The 19,519-nt window shown below is 44.1% G+C and overlaps 1 long non-coding RNA gene across 1 annotated transcript in view; it reads right to left on the minus strand.

Moving 5' to 3' along the window:
- LOC126284963 (uncharacterized) overlaps positions 1-19,519 on the minus strand; it is a 116,923-nt gene that overhangs the window by 70,198 nt on the left and 27,206 nt on the right. The window contains exon 5 of the long non-coding RNA XR_007551583.1: positions 132-299. This is a non-coding gene — a long non-coding RNA (uncharacterized LOC126284963). The remainder of the gene's footprint in view (positions 1-131; positions 300-19,519) is intronic.

Here is a 19,519-nt window from a genome sequence, read left to right on the forward strand (position 1 = left end):
TACCTCCGTAGTTTCAAAGCACATTTAACGATATTTTAGTGGTAATGTAAAGATGTGACCTAGCACACAAATGCACTGAAATAAGACAGTAAGAAATAGTTTTCAAATAAAGGTAAAAAATTGTACATTACCGACGGCATACTGTCACAGAGCATCCATGATTCAAGTGTAACCATTTGCGATCACAGCAGCACTCACTTGTCAGCTGCTCAGCCCACATCCACTCATTCAAACCATGCACCATGTTCATGAAGATTATGTCCTTGGATCAGTCAGTGTCAAGTCTTGGATCAGACAGCCTGCACAGTTCCAACAACCACATTATTTTCCTCAAAGTGTTACCATAATTAATATTCTTTAAAACTAACATAAAACCTTTAAGATCCTTAAATGTATCCTTCATTGTAACTTGAACTTAGCCCTTGGAGAAACGGCCAAATGTAGTACAGAGGCAATGACATTTTTTGGTGTACTACAATATTTTCGACATCTATAGAATATTCTCACCGAGATCTGTTCTGAACTAAACTTAAAGACACATACAAATGTTAAATTGGCGTCTCATGTTGAAATCATCAAACTTGTCAGAGATGAGCTGGGGAAAGTATGTGAAGCACGCGGAAAGGTTGCAAGCTCTTTCAAACTCATTTTGGCTCTTATTCTATGGCTTGACCTCTTACATGCAGTCAAAGAGATCAGTACAGTTCTTCAAGCTGCAGACATGTAGTTAGAAATTGCCTTACAAGAAATAAGTGGACTGAATGACCTCCTCACAAACTAAAGGAAGACAGGGTTCACATCCACTAGAATTGATGGCAAATGGGACAAACAGTTTCAAACTCGTCTCCAAAAGAAGCGGAAATGGTTTTTCAACAAGACTGAAGACAATCTAGGCAGTGCCGCTGACGAGCTCCAAAAGCAGCACGAAGCAAAAGAAATATTTTTTACAATTGAATACTTCTTTGAGGTTGGCAATGAAGTTGTAATTGGCATTAGATCTATGTTCAAAGAGCTGACTAATTATTCTGTATACTTCAGATTTCTCTTTTACCTGTCGAAACTTCATGAATGCAAAATGAGGAAACTGAAATGAGGTAATTGAAATGAGTTTCAACTAGCTGATGCAAACATCTGTCATCTCAGAAGTAAAACTCCTACAGAGAAGACCACTTAGGACACACATAAGTACTTAGGCCCACTCAAAGAATCATATGCCCATATTGCCACAGCCCAGCACATTTGGCTCCTGATACCTGGCACCGTGTTGTCTGGAGAAAGAAGTTTTTCAAAATTAAAACTTTAAGAACTGTCCAAGATCTACCACAGGTGCAGGACCGCCTTAACTGGCTCACTACTCTTTCAATCAAAAGGGACAAGGCACTTCTGTTGTAGGAAGACAACACAATTCAATTGTTTGCTTTGTGCAAATCATACAAAGTACTTTATGCATAAGCATACACAAGACCAATTGCATAGTTTTTGGCTGTTAAACTTAATTTGCTGACTGACGTATTTTAGATACTGTACCTATTCCTGTGTTTGCTAGGATCTTAATGCTATTTAAAATGTGGTTATTGATATTGATAAGAATTCTAGATGCATGCAAGTAAAATTTTTGTGTGTTAAGGTAGCCCAAAATAACAACACTTGTTTAACTTCGTGTTAGCCAAATACTTCACATATCTGTTGCTATGTGCTATGATTTTACACATTTAAAATGTGTTAGATTGGTAACTGATGATATTATTCAAAGATGTGTTTGAAGTTATCAATTTGCTTATAAAGAACATGAGTTTGTTTTCAAGTAAGTTGGTTTTTGCTTTGGGCATTATTAAAAAGCTTCTTAGTGCTGGGAGTTTGAGGATATAAAGGTCAGCAGCCAATGACATGGGTGACTTTTCAGCGTACAAGTGAACATATCAAAATATAATATGATGCTGAATGCTGAAGCGACAGCCAGAGAAATGAACTTTTATACGTATTCTGCAAGAAGGCAAATTTCTTCATGTTCAATATGAACCTGATCCACATAAAGGAAGAACTGGAAATTATGGGGTATGCAGTTGTAGCACGTCAAAAATGACTAATGACTCACCGCTATTCTGTGTAATCATAGCAAACACTGAGAATAACGGACAATTTTGTAACTCCCTCTTATAACAAACTTCAATTTGACGTCAGAAACCCTAAAGTCAAAAGAGCCATACGCACAGTGTTTCAGACACTAACAACCAGGAACGTACACAGCCACTGAGGCACGGAAGCAATATGTGTACCGTGTGAGTGCACATCAAGGGCACACAGAACACAGACTTCACTCTAAATTGTGCACTGTGCTGTGGTAACAGAAGCTGCAAAAACCACAAGGTCAAAGCCACGGTGGGATGGGAACAATGCGCAAAATGGGAAATCCGGATTTCGTTGCCCACAGAATGTGTCCAGCAGCAGAGCGCCACTCAAATGAACTTGCTCTGACAATGGCCTCATCAGGCGACCCACGCGATGACTCGCACAACAAACGTGGGCCACAGTGAAGAAATGGATGTGGGCACCACTGCTGTGGCCACACCTGTTGCTGCTAGCACTAGCACACAACAGAGCACACCAAGACTCAAGCACACGGCAAACTCAACTGCCACCATCATGGCAGAGCTGGCTTATATGGAGCTGGCTGATACATGGGCAAGGACGGAGCATCACAAGAGGCAGTTCAACAAGCCAACCTCGGAGGCACAACTAGAGAGGACTGTCAGTGGACTGTAAACCTTCCTGCAAAGAAGAAAGAGAGAGAGAGAGCCTCTCGAGTTTTGGCTCAATAAATAGCACCAAGAATGCCAGAAACACTAGATGACAGCACCTGCAGATGATGGTGACAGGAAAAAGCAGCCCGCCACCAGTGTCCCTCACGCAGACAGAGGGCATAAGATGAAGGCGGCGGTTGAGAAGCGAGGCTGGTCAACACTCACAGCCAGCCAAGCTATTCTGGCACTAACCCCAGTTATCGACAGGCAGAGTAGCACTAAGTTGCAACTCACTGGCTGTGGAGGCACTTTCATGACCCTTGATGAGGAAGCCAACAACAGTGTCATGGCAACTGAAGATGCTCCTTCTGTATGAAAACCTATTACAAGAGCTTCCAGCAAAAGGTTTAGCAGTGGATTAAGGCTGACTACACTGCGAAATCTGCATACAAAAACCTCGTAAGGGTCCCCATGCAAAACAGTGAGGACTACCACAAACTCTCAATGAGAGCGTCTGACGAGCAGATGATGTTATTCACATATGCAACGGAGCCAGATGCAGTGATTAACGCTGTATTCTGCAGCTTCTGCAGACAATGCTGACTGATCAGCTACAAGAAAAACTGGATAAGCTGGGGTTCAGTGTGTGCTCCGCAGCACACACAAAATCGCTGAACATTGGAGAGGACGTACCACTTCTATTGGTGACTCCCACAGACAACACCGTGAATCAAGGGTTGTTAGATATCAAAATTATGAAAACGTCCACAACCATAGAAAATCTGAAGTTCCAGCACGGATTGTGGGAATGCTACATGTACCATGACATTGGGCATGTGGCACACCACTGCTGGATGCCTCAAGTGTACTGGTGTTTATTCCAAAAACCAGTGCACATTGAAGAGAGAGGCAACACCATAGTGTGCTAACTGGTGGAGAGCTCCAGTGGCTGCAAATACATCAAAGCTGTTTTAACTTGTCAACGTGGTATATCGTACAGAGCCCACAAGCAGCTGGCATCAGCACACTGCTACCGCCATCCACGCCCCAGCGAGGGACAAGATGCTAGCCGCAGGAGGAGGTGCGCCATCTGATGTCCGCATCCAGATGCTCCACAGGGTGTAAGCAAGGTGTGCCAGACCGATGGTGCAGAGCTGCAAGTTGCCAGCCACTCAAATAAGAAGAAAGCACACCTGGGCCAGAAAGCACACCCTGGTGCACAGACGCAGCCCACACAATGAACTGGACATGCAGGGCAGCATGCATACCACTGCAGAGGCACTCACTGCCACCACTGCACACAAGACGACCAGTAGAGATGCCGACACAGTGGAAAGGGTAATGGCAGAAATACTACGACTGTCTACTGCAACATGTCAGTGAGAAACAAAAGCAGAGCCAATGCTGAGATACAGCAACATCGGCAGCCCGGTTGTCCTGCTTACCAGCACATTCAAGGGAATCACAAGCGTGACGCAACAGATGTCACAGCAGATGACTGCCGCCACGATGTCAGCTGTGCAAGTCATTAAGTCGTCAGTTGCCAAACAATGGATGATAGCACTACTGCTCAGCATGTCCTTGCATGCGAGCAGTGCATCCGGTCGGCTTGCTGACAATCTCCACGTCACTACGCCAATGCCAGAAGTCAATAATCTGACAAAAGGTCGAGAGGTCAACCTACTAAGAACATGACACGTTCAACTCGAAAAGCAGAAGGAAAAAGATCTCTGTGTTCTGACCTCCTCCAAACACAGGGAGCAACTACCTCCATGAAGGCACCTGCTAGGGCAAACTCCAGCACTGCCGGCTGCTCACCACGTGACTGCAGGAGAGCAGCAGCGGCAGCCTCCCAGCAACCTCCACTGAAGCTGAACTCGGCTTCCTGGAGTTATCAGAAAGAGGACACTACTGAGAGCTGCACAGCAACAATCCGAGCATCGTAACAACACTACAGGACTGTCCAAATGCTACAAATACTGGCTGGCCTCATCAAAACTGTCCTCTGCACCTCTAAGGATCTACTCACAAAATACAGAGTCTGTGGGGAGAATAAAGCAGAAGTTAAAAAATCAAAGCCATATATAGACAATCACATGGGTTAACAACTGGTGTATTCAACACCAATGACTTGCATTGCCATGACATAGAATTCCACAACTTCATCAGAAACAAGAACCTGGGAATTTGCCTCTTCTCCGAAATGCACTTAAAAGTGGGAGTACAGGTGAAAGTAGCAAACTGCTTCTGTCATCAAGATGATAAGCTGATAGCTGGCAGAGGCACCGCAGTGAATGTATGAAGATCAACAGAACACCAAAAACTGCCCCTGCGAACCTAGCCACATCAGAGCTCACAGGAGTTGTGAAAATGGAACAAGGCATGATCAACTTCGTGGCTGTCTACACAGCACTGAGAGGATCTCTCCTACCACCTGAATTCCTGAGACTACTGTCCCTCCCTGGAGTGACTTTCCTAGGAGGAGAGTGAAATGCCAGGAACCTTATCTGGAGCTCTAGTCGCACATAAGTGGCCACTTTCTACAAAGATGGGCCAAACAACAAGGAGGAGTGGTAAGTGGTAACAGGCCCACATGAGCTAACCACCTTTCCAGTGAGAAGGTATGCACTGCCGCCACCGCCCCCCCCCCCCCCCCCCCCCCCGAAGTCTTTGAACCTGCATTTTTAAAGCTGTGTGACACTTCAAGCTACAACAACAGCCTCTATGTCATCAAATCACTCATCTGTAATCTTCGAACTGAATGCCAATGCTTCACTGAACAACAGACACCTGGGAAGTACGCAAAGCAGAGGTAGCAACCAAATTAGATGCCACACCAGACCTAGAAGAGCAGGAAGCCGAGGCAGCCCTGTGTCACATCACCCAAGAAATTACAGAAGCATTCATATCAGCCACACCAGGAAGATGTGACAGTCCTGAGATACCACAAGCACTGGGATTCTCAGTGCAGTTTTGAGCTGCCATCATGCAGAAAAACATACCAACATGAATGGCAGCTAATATGAAGTTCACAACAAAAAGACAACTTATCTGAATAAATTGGGAAAATGGAAGCAACTGCTAATGTTCACAGTATAGAATAGTCGGCAAACAAAGTCGAAAACCTGACCATAGAGGACAGTACAGCCTGGAAAGCTGTGGGGGACTTAATCCGCTGCACCTCTAAAATACTGCTGCTACAAAAGGTAACACATAAGTCAGTGAACCGGATGCAAAGGCCAGTGTATTTGCAGATGTGTTCACTGCAAAAGTCATGCCAGTAGAGGGCCTAACTGACCCTGAACATGCCACACTCATTGCAGGATGACTTCCAGTCATCACAGTGACAGAAGATAATGAAAACAACATAGAACTGATAGCTGAAGACTATGTCTGACTTCAACTACGCCAGCTCAACAGTCAAAAGGCACTAGAACCTGATAATGTCACCAATCTGATAACCAAACCACTGCCACCAAATGAATGTAGAATCTGACAAGGATCTTCACCCAGAACAGGTGCTTATTCAGAGTGCTAAAACATGCCAAAATGGCCACAAAAGGATCACACGGCGGCAAGCAACTGCCGTCTGATCAGTCTGCTGCCAGCAATCTCTAAAGTATTTGACAGACTATATCTCAAATGCTTGGAGAGCCATATTGATGTAGAAGGCCTCCTGCCTGAAGAGCAGTTTTGTTTCTGACAGGTTCACTCCACCACACAACAGCTGTTGCCACCAACAGAGGAAACATTCTGCGCCCTGGACTGACGTGAGCATTTCGGTGCACTTCCGTTCGATGTAACTCGTGCATTTGATTTAGTGTGGCACGACAAACTCCTTTCTAAGTTTTGACATTGGGGATTCCCACGCCACACATGAAAGTTCCGCAGAACTATCTCATGGACCACACGTTTCATGTATGTGCAGCCTCTTAACTACCCACAGAACAATGAATATTTGCCAGAGTACTGCAAGGATTGGTCCTTGGTCCAGTGCTCCTCTCAAAGTACATTGCTGACCTAGAAGACTGGGCACCAAAGTGGTGGCTGGTGTACAACGTTACAAAATCCCAGCCCATGATCACCACCCACAAAATCATAGCATCCGACCTCTAGACCACAGTATGGGGAAGACCTGTTCCATGGACCTCTACTGCCAAATACCTGGGCACCATGCTCGAAAAGAGACTCACATGGCAACCACACATCGAAAAATTACACATAAAGGTGCTGGGCACAATGGAAATGCTCTTCCCTATACTTAATTCATCTTCTTCACAACCTGATCACCTAGACATAATCCTTTAAAAGCTATGCAGAATAGAGTACTGAAATAGTTGCTCCATCTCCCAAGTGATTTCCCCAGTGAATAACACAGGGGCAGACACACCAACACTCCACGAACATAATGATGAGGCTGCAGACAAATTCTACGCTGCTTCCGTGATATCACAGAACGCCAAGATACGTAAGGATGGCAGACGTGAAGAGTGGGGAGCGAACCTGCACTGGCCACAACAGCTCCATCAGCCATGCTGACAAAGCCAAATTATCTCAACAACTATAAACAAAGAAAACTGACTGACCAGCAGAAAGAATGGACACTAAATTACACACTAATACATTAAATATATGGAAAGAAGAGCAAATAACTGCTAACACCTCATAAACAAAACAGAAACTCGTGAAAAAGATTTTCAGACTAATGGTGAAAGGTACATGGGTCACAGTCGAGAGTAAATGTCTGTGGAGCGAGGGTGTGGTGGGTCAGTGAGTGAACTTTAAAGCAAATTGTGTTCAAAATAATGATGAGAACTGAAAAACTTGCAGTCTCCCCATGGTTGCTGTCCATACACTAACTACCTTTAAACTCCCACCCTGGTAGGATTATCCTCTGTCACACCAAGGAACACAGCAAACAGAGTGACAAAACTCAACCTCCCAAACACTCGCCACTGCTGGTGGATGGGTACCGAGCACCCGCCATTGGCTGTGCAAATGGCCACGTGGACGACTGCATCACCCGGTGGAACCGGTATGCCCACCAGTCACAAGCACCACACAGTGCAAAAATGACCTCTTGTCACCTGGGCCACAGCTTGCCTGCAGATGAGGCGACATGCACAGACAATGCAGAGCTTTCGGGTAAAGTGTTGATAGCTGCCATGGAGCATCCTCTCCACTTCCTCTTCTTAGTGGATGGAATATCCACTCAGGGTCCAGTCATTGGCACACCCCTGGGTGTGTAGCCTAAGGAATCCCAGGGAAGTATGCCTAACCCCTACACCACAGGACACAAATGAACCACTCTCCTTCATTCAGGGCATGATCTCTAGAGGAGTTATGAGGCGAGCTCACCTCAACAAAGGAAACAGTCAGACCCTACTGCCAGATGAGCACCTGCGTCTCCTGAGTCTCCAACAGCAACGACAACCCCCCCCCCCCCCCCCTTCTCACCACAATCTCCGGAATTTGGCCAGCACTTTCACCTCCAACATCTTCTAGCCAATATGACTAGGCAAAGTCTGTCAAAGTTTCTCACCAGTCAGCTGAGATTTTGAACAACATGTCATAACTCAGAGTTGGAGAAAGCACCTACATAACCACTGCCAAAAGACACCAAACAAATTAAATACAGCTGCAGATAACACAGGGAACCCTCAAAACAGTAACTCTTGCCCTCCCAAAACTGAGGCACAAATAAAACTGCCACCCCATCCTGACCTCCTGCAATTAGTGTGGTGGTGGTAAGCAAAGTCTGTGTGGTATACTTCCCTGATTAAGGCCTGATTGAACTAAAAAACATCAGAATATTAAAAATCTGGCACATATGGGTGTGCTAAAACCACAGGTCACTCAGCAATTCCAAGTACTCTGCCACTGCCAAAGTACAACTGCCCACACGCTCCACCAAGGGGTCAAACTCTTTCCACAGCATCATCCAGTGGAACCATCATATTTCCCCCTTCCCTATCCACACAATGCCAAGCATTTGACCAACAACAACAAGGTTACCAGAATGAAACAATTGTCTGAAGCAAATGTAGCAGACATCACATCAGCTGCTGCAACCTAGAAACAGTCTCCCCAAATTGCATTCACTCTAACAGAGATCAGCCCTCAGATCATGCAAGTGCACAAAATGACCACAAGTAGCCAAAAGCCAAAAAGTACAAGCTCCACTCCAATCAGCAGCAACCCAGCTGACACTCCAGAAACAGCAGAACTTAGGGAAGACCTGGTCAGTACTGATGCTCTTCACAGAATCATGACCCATGTACTCCTCATCTGTTTCAAACACACAAAAAGGATGATGAAGCAAGTGGTTATGCAACTGCTCCAGAATAATCTTCAAATAAAGCAAATTGGCCTTGAAATTTGAGTAACTGTCAAGTCCACACAATCGACGCACCCACAATGAATTACAACCTCACTAAGTGGGGACATGCACTGTGATAAACAGAAGAGAAATCGACTCCTTGTTTGATAATGTAGCATGATAAGACCAAAAAAGACACTCTTACAGTCTGCTTTTGCAACAAACAACATACATAACGCCAAACACCATCCTGATGGAAGGGGAGGGGTAGCCTTATACTACCAGATGAAACTTACACACACAATACAAGCTGCACTACCCCCACAATTCAGAAGCACAGAAGCACTAGTGATGTGTGACGGGAGACTGCAACATCAGAGAATCCTAGTAGACTGCATGCATGGCCCTCCAAATGACGCAATCTCTCTCAACTTCCTTCAATACATCTCGTCATTCCAGCACGTCACCACTATGGGAGGCCTTAATGTGAGACACGATGCTAAGTGACCAGCAAACCAACAGAAATGGACAACGTACTAACCACAGAAAACTTACATGGTCTACCACAGTACACACTCCTATTCATAGGGCACAAAGGTAATCAGACTGCATCATCTGGAGCCCAACATCCGGACAACATGACAGACGCAAAAATTGGCAACTACATCACCAGTGATCATCTCCCCATCCTATTTTCAATGTTAGTCATAAATCCATCTGAACTCACTCCCCCCCCCCTGAATCATCCATAATTACATAAGAGCTGACTTGTAGAGGTACAATACTGTCCTAAGAGAAGAACTAGACACTCCCTGCATAATTACTGACAATGCTGATTTAAACACATTAAACAACAGACTAGAAACAGCCCTCCAATGTGCAGTAGAGGACTATTATCAACAACTTTAAAGTTTCCTTCCCCCCCCCCCCCCCCCCAATATTCTCAGGTTAATCAGGGATTAAAGACAACTATACAGTGAAATCAAATACACTAACAGTGTAAATGTAAAACTCACCTGGAACTGACTTAATGCACCAATGAGGCAAAAAGTCTTAGAATACAGACAAACTAATTGGGATGCCACTTTCAACATACTAGTTTACAGGGATGGAAGAAAATTCTGAACAAAATTTAAAATAGTGACAGGATAAAGACAAACACACCATGGCAAACTATTAACAAGAGAAGACATTTAAGATGCCCAAGCGTTTCCACAGAATGCTGAATTTGACAGTAACTTCAAGTTAAAGATTGTCTTCAGTACAGCTAGAAGGTCTGTTTCAAACACAGGACTGATGATCTCAGATGTTAAGTCCCATAGTGCTTAGAGCCATTTAAAGACAAATGCAGCACTCACTCAAGAGAAACTTAAACTCACAGAAGATATAACTGACCTGGAAGCAAGGAGCACAATAAACCAAGGATGAAACTCTTGTCCCTGGTTTATTGTATTATATGCTGTTTTGATGAACTGTCAAAAGTACGAATTACACTGCCCTAAAAGAAAATTTGCCATGTATGTAAAACTTTTGCAGTTTTTATTATGAGTTTGTTGGCAGGTTCTATGAGATAGTGAATGTTATTTCTCAAACTTAAGTTGGAAATCGTGCCTTTGTCATGAAACACCACTGTTGATCTTGCACTTTTGGAAGGAAACTGTATGGAGCTTCCAAAGTTCAAGCATATATTACAATTCAAGATAAAATGAAATCCAACAATGGAAAATCCAGGATGGAATGTAACAATACAAGAAAAGGATACAATAATAGCTTTCGGCCATCAAGCGAATTGACGCATGGTGCACGGAATGGCAATTGAATCTCAATGTAGACAAGTGTAATGTGATGCGAATACATAGAAAGATAGGTCCCTTATCATTTAGCTACAAAATAGCAGGTCAGCAACTGGAAGCAGTTAATTCCATAAATTATCTGGGAGTATGCATTAGGAGTGATTTAAAATGGAATGATCATATAAAGTTGATCATTGGTAAAGCAGATGCCAGACTGAGATTCATTGGAAGAATCCTAAGGAAATGCAATCCGACAACAAAGGAAGTAGGTTACAGTACGCTTGTTCGCCCACTGCTTGAATACTGCTCAGCAGTGTGGGATCCGCACCAGATAGGGTTGATAGAAGAGATAGAGAAGATCCAACGGAGAGCAGCGCTTCGTTACAGGATCATTTTGTAATCGCGAAAGCGTTATGGAGATGATAGATAAACTCCAGTGGAAGACTCTGCAGAAGAGATGCTCAGTAGCTCGGTACGGGCTTTTGTTAAAGCTCCGAGACATACCTTCACCGAAGAGTCAAGCAGTATATTGCTCCCTCCTAAGTATATCTCGCGAAGAGACCATGAGGATAAAATCAGAGAGATTAGAGCCCACACAGAAGCATACTGACAATCCTCCTTTCCACGTACAATACGAGACTGGAATAGAAGGGAGAACCGATAGAGGTACTCAGGGTAACCTCCGCCACACACCGTCAGGTGGCTTGCGGAGTATGGATGTAGATGTAGATGTAGAAGGCCTTTGTCAGCAGTATACACACACACGCACACACACACACACACACACAGCTGTCGTTTCAGCTCTCTGCAGGTGTGTGTGCAAGTTGTGCTTTTGTGTGTGTGTGTCTACTGCTGAAAAAGGCCTTAATGGCCGAAAGCTATGATTGTGTGCATCTTTTTATTGTGCCTATCACAGCTGAGCATCTCCTCTGTATGGTAAAATGAAATCCAGTAATAAATAATACACACACAAAAGGATTTAACTTTTACAAGCTTTCGGAGCCAGTGGCTCCTCCTCCTGGTATAAGAGCTGGAGGGGAAGGAAGAGTGGTGAAGGAAAAGGACTTTTGAGGTTTACGGAAAGGGCTACAGTTCAGGAAAGTCCCCCTGAACAAGGGAGGCTTACTGGACAGGATGAGAAGGAAAGAATCTTATGTGTATCAGTATTTTAAAAGCTTTCCACTGAATGCAAGTTGGCACAATGCACCTGCCACACTGTTGCCCATGTGAGAAGCAGACAGCTGAAACCTGTGGTATTGGTTTGAGGACTGTTCAGAGGCTATCAGATGAAGTTAACACACCTAAGAAAGTCTGTAGTTCAGCTGTCTGAGTATACAGACACAGGGAGAAATGGGTGACCTACAATTTTGCAGCACATAGTATTTAGTGTGCTCGCTAAAGCAAATATCTGACAGCAGATAAATTAGTTTCAGGTACAAAAGAAGCCAAAATTTTAAATGGGGGCAAATGGACTATGTTGATAATACTTAAGGACATGCGGTTCACATATCAGAAAACAAACAGCAGGAGGAAATTACTAATGGAAAGTGGTGACATTTTAGCTGTAAGGACTGTTTTTTAGAACACAGGAGATAAAATATGTTGGAACATCTATAATCCTGCAAGAGTTGTATCGTGGAATATGAGCAATGGTTTCGGTGTGTTACAAGTTCCACTTGGTAAGTGTAAAAGAATTACAGTGCTTCATATTGGATCAGCAGAAAGTGGCTTTAATTTCCAGAGTAAACTGGTACTTAAGCAGTCAAAGGCTAAGAATTCTGAAAATCACCACTCAAATTACATTCCTTGTCTTCAAATGGTGGTTTAAAGAGCAACTGTTATTGTATATCTCTGCATGTTCGGTTATTGTCATGGATAATGCAAGAATCCACTAAGTGAAGAAAGCTGCAAACTACGAATTTCAAATAGGCAGATATTAATGAATGACTTTCCTCCAACAGAATAGCAGTTAGCAACATACCAGAGCAGAATTGCTGACTCTTGTCAATACCCACATGCTTGCATTAACTTAAAAAAAAAGAAGCAGAATGGGCAATGTATTGTTACATTGCCCCCATACCATTGCCATTAGACCACTAATGAACTGGAATGGACTCGGATGAAGTTATGTATTGTGAAAAAGAGCAATACATTCCAAATTGCTGATGTTGAGAGGTTTACACATGAGGCAATAGACAGCATCTCCACTTCTGCATGCAAAAATTCATTGGATAATCAAAACAGATTGTTATTCGTGAAAAGAGGAAATATTAAACATGAACAGTATTTGAAGAAAGAAGCTACATAACAATTACTGACTACATCACAACTAACAGTCCGAAAATACTCAGTGGCACTGCCAATTTTCTTCTGTCTCTGCAAAGAACACGCACCACACTCGTCTTCGTAGCTGCTCTGGACTCTACCATAGGCGGCCGCAACATCACACAGCTGCACTGGAGTCAGTAGAGTTTCCAGTTCACTAACATCTCATTGTCATAAAACACTGTTAGCTCTTGGCCTCTACTTTCACTACATCTTAGGTTCTCTCTCTCTCTGGGTTAATCGTTGGATTTTGTTTGTCTCTAGTACCATTTCCACTTCTCAGTTTGTTATTATCTTTCTGTCTTAATCCTATGATCTGTTTTTGATCATCCCAGGCTGGTCACTAGCCTCTGTAGAATTCTTTTAAATCATTCCCAACACTCTGTCAACTCCTGGTCATAACAGTACTCACGTCATTTATCATAATGCACCCTGGTGTGGCAGAGCATCCAAAATGGCAACAAGAAGTTAAAAACATCTTGGGAAATTTGGTTCTATTAATGCAGGAATGCACAGAAAGGCACTTGAGCCAGCCATTGGTCTGATGACTGTTCACTGCTTACTGTTCGTCACTAAGTTTTTGTACTCATCTCTCATTCGCTCTCAGAAAGTAGGACAAACTCATCTGAAACTTAGTTCTTTCGAGTCTTATCAGTCTAGCTGCGAAACCAATGATGTGAACTAATAATATGATTTTTTAATATGAACATGTGGTGTGTGTTCTTTTGGACAGGTCCAAAAGAAGAGAGAACATGCATTCATATAATTTATTCACCTCAATGGGCAATGAATTCACTACTTTCAGTGTGGATGCTCAGTTATATTTAACCTCATGGTTGGTTGGCTGGTTGAATGGTTTGAAGGGACCAAACTACGAGGTTGTCGGTCCCTCGTTCCTAATAAAACAATGCCCCAAGTGTGAGAATAAAACAGACGGAACATATGACACAAAATGGAAAGAAAGGACAAGCCACAAGAATGAAGGGAAGGCCACAAACACCAAAAGGAACAAAAGAAGACAAGAAAACAACAGAGAGAAACTAGAAACAGAAGAGAGTTAAACATGACAGTAGATTACAGTGGCTGGCCAACCTCTGTGTCCCAAAAAGCACTAGGGTGGAGGACACAGAGGGACGAAGGACATGCACTAAAACCTACATAGAAGTATAAAACCCATTCTCATGGATAAAATGTAAAACTAAAGCTGCTGTGGATGCATTGTTGCAGAAGGCAGAGTGCTGGGAAAGTTAAAAGTCTGCCGCAGAGCAGCTAAAAGTGGACAGTCCAGCAAGAGGTGGACGACTGTCATTTGGGAGCCACAGCGACACTGAGATGGGTCCTCATGACAGAGTAGGTAACCATGCATTAGCCACATATGACCAATGTGGAGCCGGCAGAGGACAGCTGATTCCCTGCGATATGCCTGCATGGAATACTTCCACACATTCATAGTCTCCTTAAGGACACGCAGTTTGTTGAGCGTGCTGTTATGCCATTCCATCTCCCAAAGCCAGAAAACCCTACAGTGTAAGAAAGAACGCAGGTCAGTTTTGGAGATCCCCATCTCCAGAAGCAGTTTCCGCATCGCCTGTTTGACCAACCTGTCGGCAAGTTCGTTGCTGGGCATTCCGACGTGTCCTCGAGTCCACACAAACACCACGGAATGGCGGGACTGTTACAGGGTATAAATGAACTCCTGAATGGAGACTACCAGAGGGTGGTGAGGGTAGCACTGGTCAATACCTTGTAGACTGCTCAATGCGTCAGTTCACAGGACAAATGACTCGCCAGGGCATGAGCGGATGTACTCAAGAGCACGAGATATGGCCGCCAGCTCTGTAGTGAAAACACTGCAGCCAACTGGCAAGGAGCACTGTCCTCTATGAACATATGCGAAGCTTACGTCACCATCAGCCATTGAGCCATTGGCGTAAACCACTTCGGAGCCCCGGAACACGTCAAGAATCGAGAGTAAGTGACAGCAGAGAGTAGCAGGGTTAATGAAGTCCTTAGGGCCACGTGAAAGGTCCAGATGAAGCTGTGACCGAGGCGTACACCTTGGAGGCGTACATGAACGGACCTCAAGAAGAGGTGGTAAAGGAAAGGACTACAGTTCGGAAAGAAGGTACCGCACGCGAACTGCAATAATTAGCCCCGATCTGGTCCACAGATGTGGGAGATGGACTGCCGCAGGTGGGAAAAGGAGACTAATTCAGATGCTCAGGGGAACTATGAATGTGTAATGCGTAACTGGCGAGCAGTTGCGCACGTCTGATCTGCAGTGGATGGACACCAGCCTTCACCAGTGCGCTGGTCACTGGACTCGCCCTAAAAGCTCAAGTAAATGCAATGCAGAAGGCACTGCCAAACCATAAACCACACTCCCATAGAAAATTCGGGTTATGGGCATTAAAATCTTCCAGAAGAAAGAAAGATTTATGGAGTTGATCAATCAGTACAGCTAATACATTCAGGGGTACTGCACCATCTGGAGGAAGATATACATTGCAGACAGTTATTTCCTGCATCATCCTTATTCTGACAGCCACAGCTTCAAGAGGGGTTTGAAGGGGGCACATATTCACTACAGACTGAGTCCAGGCCATAGACACAAACTCCACCTTACACTTGATTATAGTCGCTACAGTTCCTGTAATATCCCTTATAGCCACGGAGGGCAGGGGTCCACATTGCTGGGAACCAGGTTTCCTGGAGGGCGATGCAGATAGCAGGTGTAAAGATTAACAGCTGCCGTAGCTCAGCCAGGAGACGGATGCAGGCATTCGAATTTTCTCTCAGGCTCAGTGTAGGTCAGTCTGTCCAGGATCTTGTACACCATGGTTTTCCTTTCTTTCTGGAGAATCCTGCAGTCAGGCAAGTAAGGCGAATGGTGCTGTCCGCAATTGACACAGATGGGAGGCGGGGCACATGGAGTATTGGGATGTGACGGACGTCCGCAATCTTGGCATGTGACGCTGGAAGTACAGCAGGAAGACATATGGCTGAAATTCCGGCACTGCATTGGGGGAAGAATGTAGGGCTTTACATCACACCAGCAGACCATCACCTTTACCTTCTCAGGAAATTTATCACCCTCAAAAGCCAAAATGAAGGTACCATTGGCAACCTGATTACCCTCCGGACCTTGGTGGACATGTCAGACGAAATGTACACCTCGCTGCTCTAAATTGGCCCACAGCTCATTGTCGGAATGCAAAACAAGGTCTCTGTGAAATAGGGTACCCTGGACCATATTTAAGCTCTTATGGGGTGTGGTGGTTACAGAAACATCCACCAGCTTGCCACAACCGAGTAACTCCTGTGACTGCTGTTTTGATCAAGACTGACCAAGATCTCATTTTGGACAAGCCCTCCACCTCCCCGAACTTGTCCTCTAAATGCTCAACAAAAAACTGAGGCTTTATCATCATTAAAGATTCCCAATTAGCTCTCGAAGATACAAGGTACCAGGGTGAATAAGATATGCTGCCATCCTTAGCCTGACGTTCCTGCCATGGTGTGGCCAGGGAGGGGAACGATTTGGGGTCGTACTTCTGTGCGATGAATTGAGCTCGTGATTGCTTAGGGACCACTGGTGTTTCACCACAAGCAAGAGATGATGGACTACACTTCATCGCATGTCATCCACCCTGATGCCACCCACTCCAACCAGGGGCCCTCCCCTCGGATGCCAGACAGCCGCAGCAAGGGTCACCTGGCAGGGTGGCCATTGCCAGGAGTCCCGATGCCCAGGAGGAACATCTACCCATTGGCATACATGGGGAGTTAACAACGCATGCATCAGCAGAGCGATCCCTGTGTGGTCAGAGGGCTACAAACCAACAGGGTACATGGTGGTCCATTACAATGGACTGGCAACCATACTGGATATCAGGTGCAAAATAGTGCATGGAGGAAAACACACCCAGGAAAGTGTCCTCAGACAAGAGATGGAGAATGGGCAGGACTGCAATGCGACAACGAGAAAGTGAGCTAAAGATCTCAACACACGATGGACACGATGCACCTTGTAAGGCGCCCTTCCCCAATTGGCAAGCTATTTGGGACAATTTTGAAGAATGGAAGTCAAATCCTACAGGGGAACATCACATACAGGCCAAAACATGTGAAACTCCTTTTAGTCGCCTCTTACAACAGGCAGGAATACCTTGGGCCTAACCTAAAGCCCAGACCCACAGGGGGTAACCTCGTATGAATCTCAAAGTAGAGGGCACGGAGGACATGGGTAGGGCCTCCGGATATGTGGCACTAAGTAGGAATGCAGGCAGAAGGCAGACAGAGATAGTCCATGCAGTTGCGGTAAACAATGTGTACAGATAGTGCAATGGTTGACTCAACCGCCTAGTAAGCAAGAGATCCAGGTTCGAATCCCAGTCCGACATACATTTTCATTTGCTGCTGCCAATTCCACAGGAACTCCCAATGCACCTGACATCAATGATTACTTCCCTTTCCATTCCTTTCTCCCCTGATGATCTACTCTTCAAGATCGTGGATTGAAACCGGTTGGCGGCAAAATAAATAATGCGATTGTGACCGTCATTTTGAACAAATGATAAGAAAATTAATCGTTGTTATCTCCACAAAACTATGTTGTCTAAAAACATTGATGCTTACATAGTCACAGTGAGGGGTTTCCAGTTCATGGTAGTAGCATACTGTACACATCTGCCTTAATGGTTATATATTTGACTACTTCTGTGGGAAGAAACCAAATCCATGCCCATTAATCAAAACTCCTTGAAAATTAAACTGTTCATAATTTTTTCCAATACACACAATGACAAAGTAGGACCTTCGCAAGTTACTATGTAATCGAAGATAATACCAAGTCAGGCTAACAGAATAAGACAGTAGCTGTTGTTTTTGTACACATATATGTGGAAATATGGGATTTACTGCCTACATCTCAGTATCTAGGTAAGTAGGCTTTATGTACAAAAACAAATGCACTGTCCAGAGAGAAGGCCATACTCAGCTTTAAAAGAAACCCATAATGATTCAAAAACCCAACAAGCCAATGACAGATCCTCAAACTTTAGGAATAATGTGTATGAAAAATCTGAGGATACCAAAACTGGCAGTCTGTCTTGCAATCCACATAAAAGAAAAGAAACTCCTATGCCTCCCCGCTTCCCTTCATGTACCACCACAGGACAGGTGATCTACTCTTCAAAATCGTGTGAGGTATCAAGTAGGGCATTAACCTCGAACACTGCACTGTAACGGTGTTATTTAACAACAAAATGCACCCTCCTTAATTTACTGCATTATAATTTCTTGCATAAGCTGCTATCAAAATTGTAAAAACCATAAAAAAACATTTCATAGATACCCACAGTGTTCAAGAACTACATAAATGATCTGACTCTCAGCTCTACCAGAACACAGAGGCAATTAACCTCACACGCTACTCAAAGACAACACTTCCCCAACATTTCCAAGCTACAGAAACATCATACCATAGTAGGGATGTAGTACAAATGAAGTGCAACTCAATACAGGCAAACATTTTAGTTTGACAGCAAAGATGTGTGACAGTGGTTCCAGCATGTGTGTGGAGGGTTAAAGTATGCCTAGGGTTGACACTTTATAGCAAGTTATTTTTTAACATGTATTTTATTGAGAACTGATAAATATCCTTACAGGTGTTAGAAATGCAAGGAACAGTCTTCACTAACTCCAACTTAAAAACGAAGCTGATATTACACAGAGTGTGTTGGAAAGGTAACAGGTATCTCGTGTGTTGTGCTAGTCCAATCTGAAGGATTTCTTTCATTGTTGTATTGGCAAATATGCCTGAAAATCTGATATGGCTAGCACCGTACAGGTACCTTTCAGTCTTATCAGCTGTCAAAAACGTTAACGTATTTACTCGAATCTAAGCCGCACCTGAAAAATGAGACTCGAAATCAAGGGAAAAAAATGTTCCAGAGTCTAAGCCGCACCTGAAATTTGAGACTCTAAATTCAAAGGGGATAAAAGTTTTAGACCGCACCTCCAAATCGAAACAAAGTAGGTCCATTGCAACATTATAGAGAATTTAGGTCGAATGGATGAAGATACAGCTATAGTATTTGGTTCGAGTCCTAAGCTTAACAGTTAAGCTTTACCAGGTAGCCATTGCTATGTGTCAGGCGCTCCGTCCATATTTATACAGGTACTCTACCTTTTTCACATGCTTCATCTGCTTTGAATCGATTGCTTATTTTGCTTTGATCTGATAAGTGCCATTCTCTTTGTCATAGGTGTTTACATCACTCTAAGCTAAAAAGGCATTATTGTACTGTGTCATGCATTGTTTGTCGCATAATAGACTG

This window comes from Schistocerca gregaria, chromosome 8, assembly GCF_023897955.1.
Source record: "Schistocerca gregaria isolate iqSchGreg1 chromosome 8, iqSchGreg1.2, whole genome shotgun sequence".
Taxonomy (NCBI): Eukaryota; Metazoa; Arthropoda; class Insecta; order Orthoptera; family Acrididae; genus Schistocerca; species Schistocerca gregaria.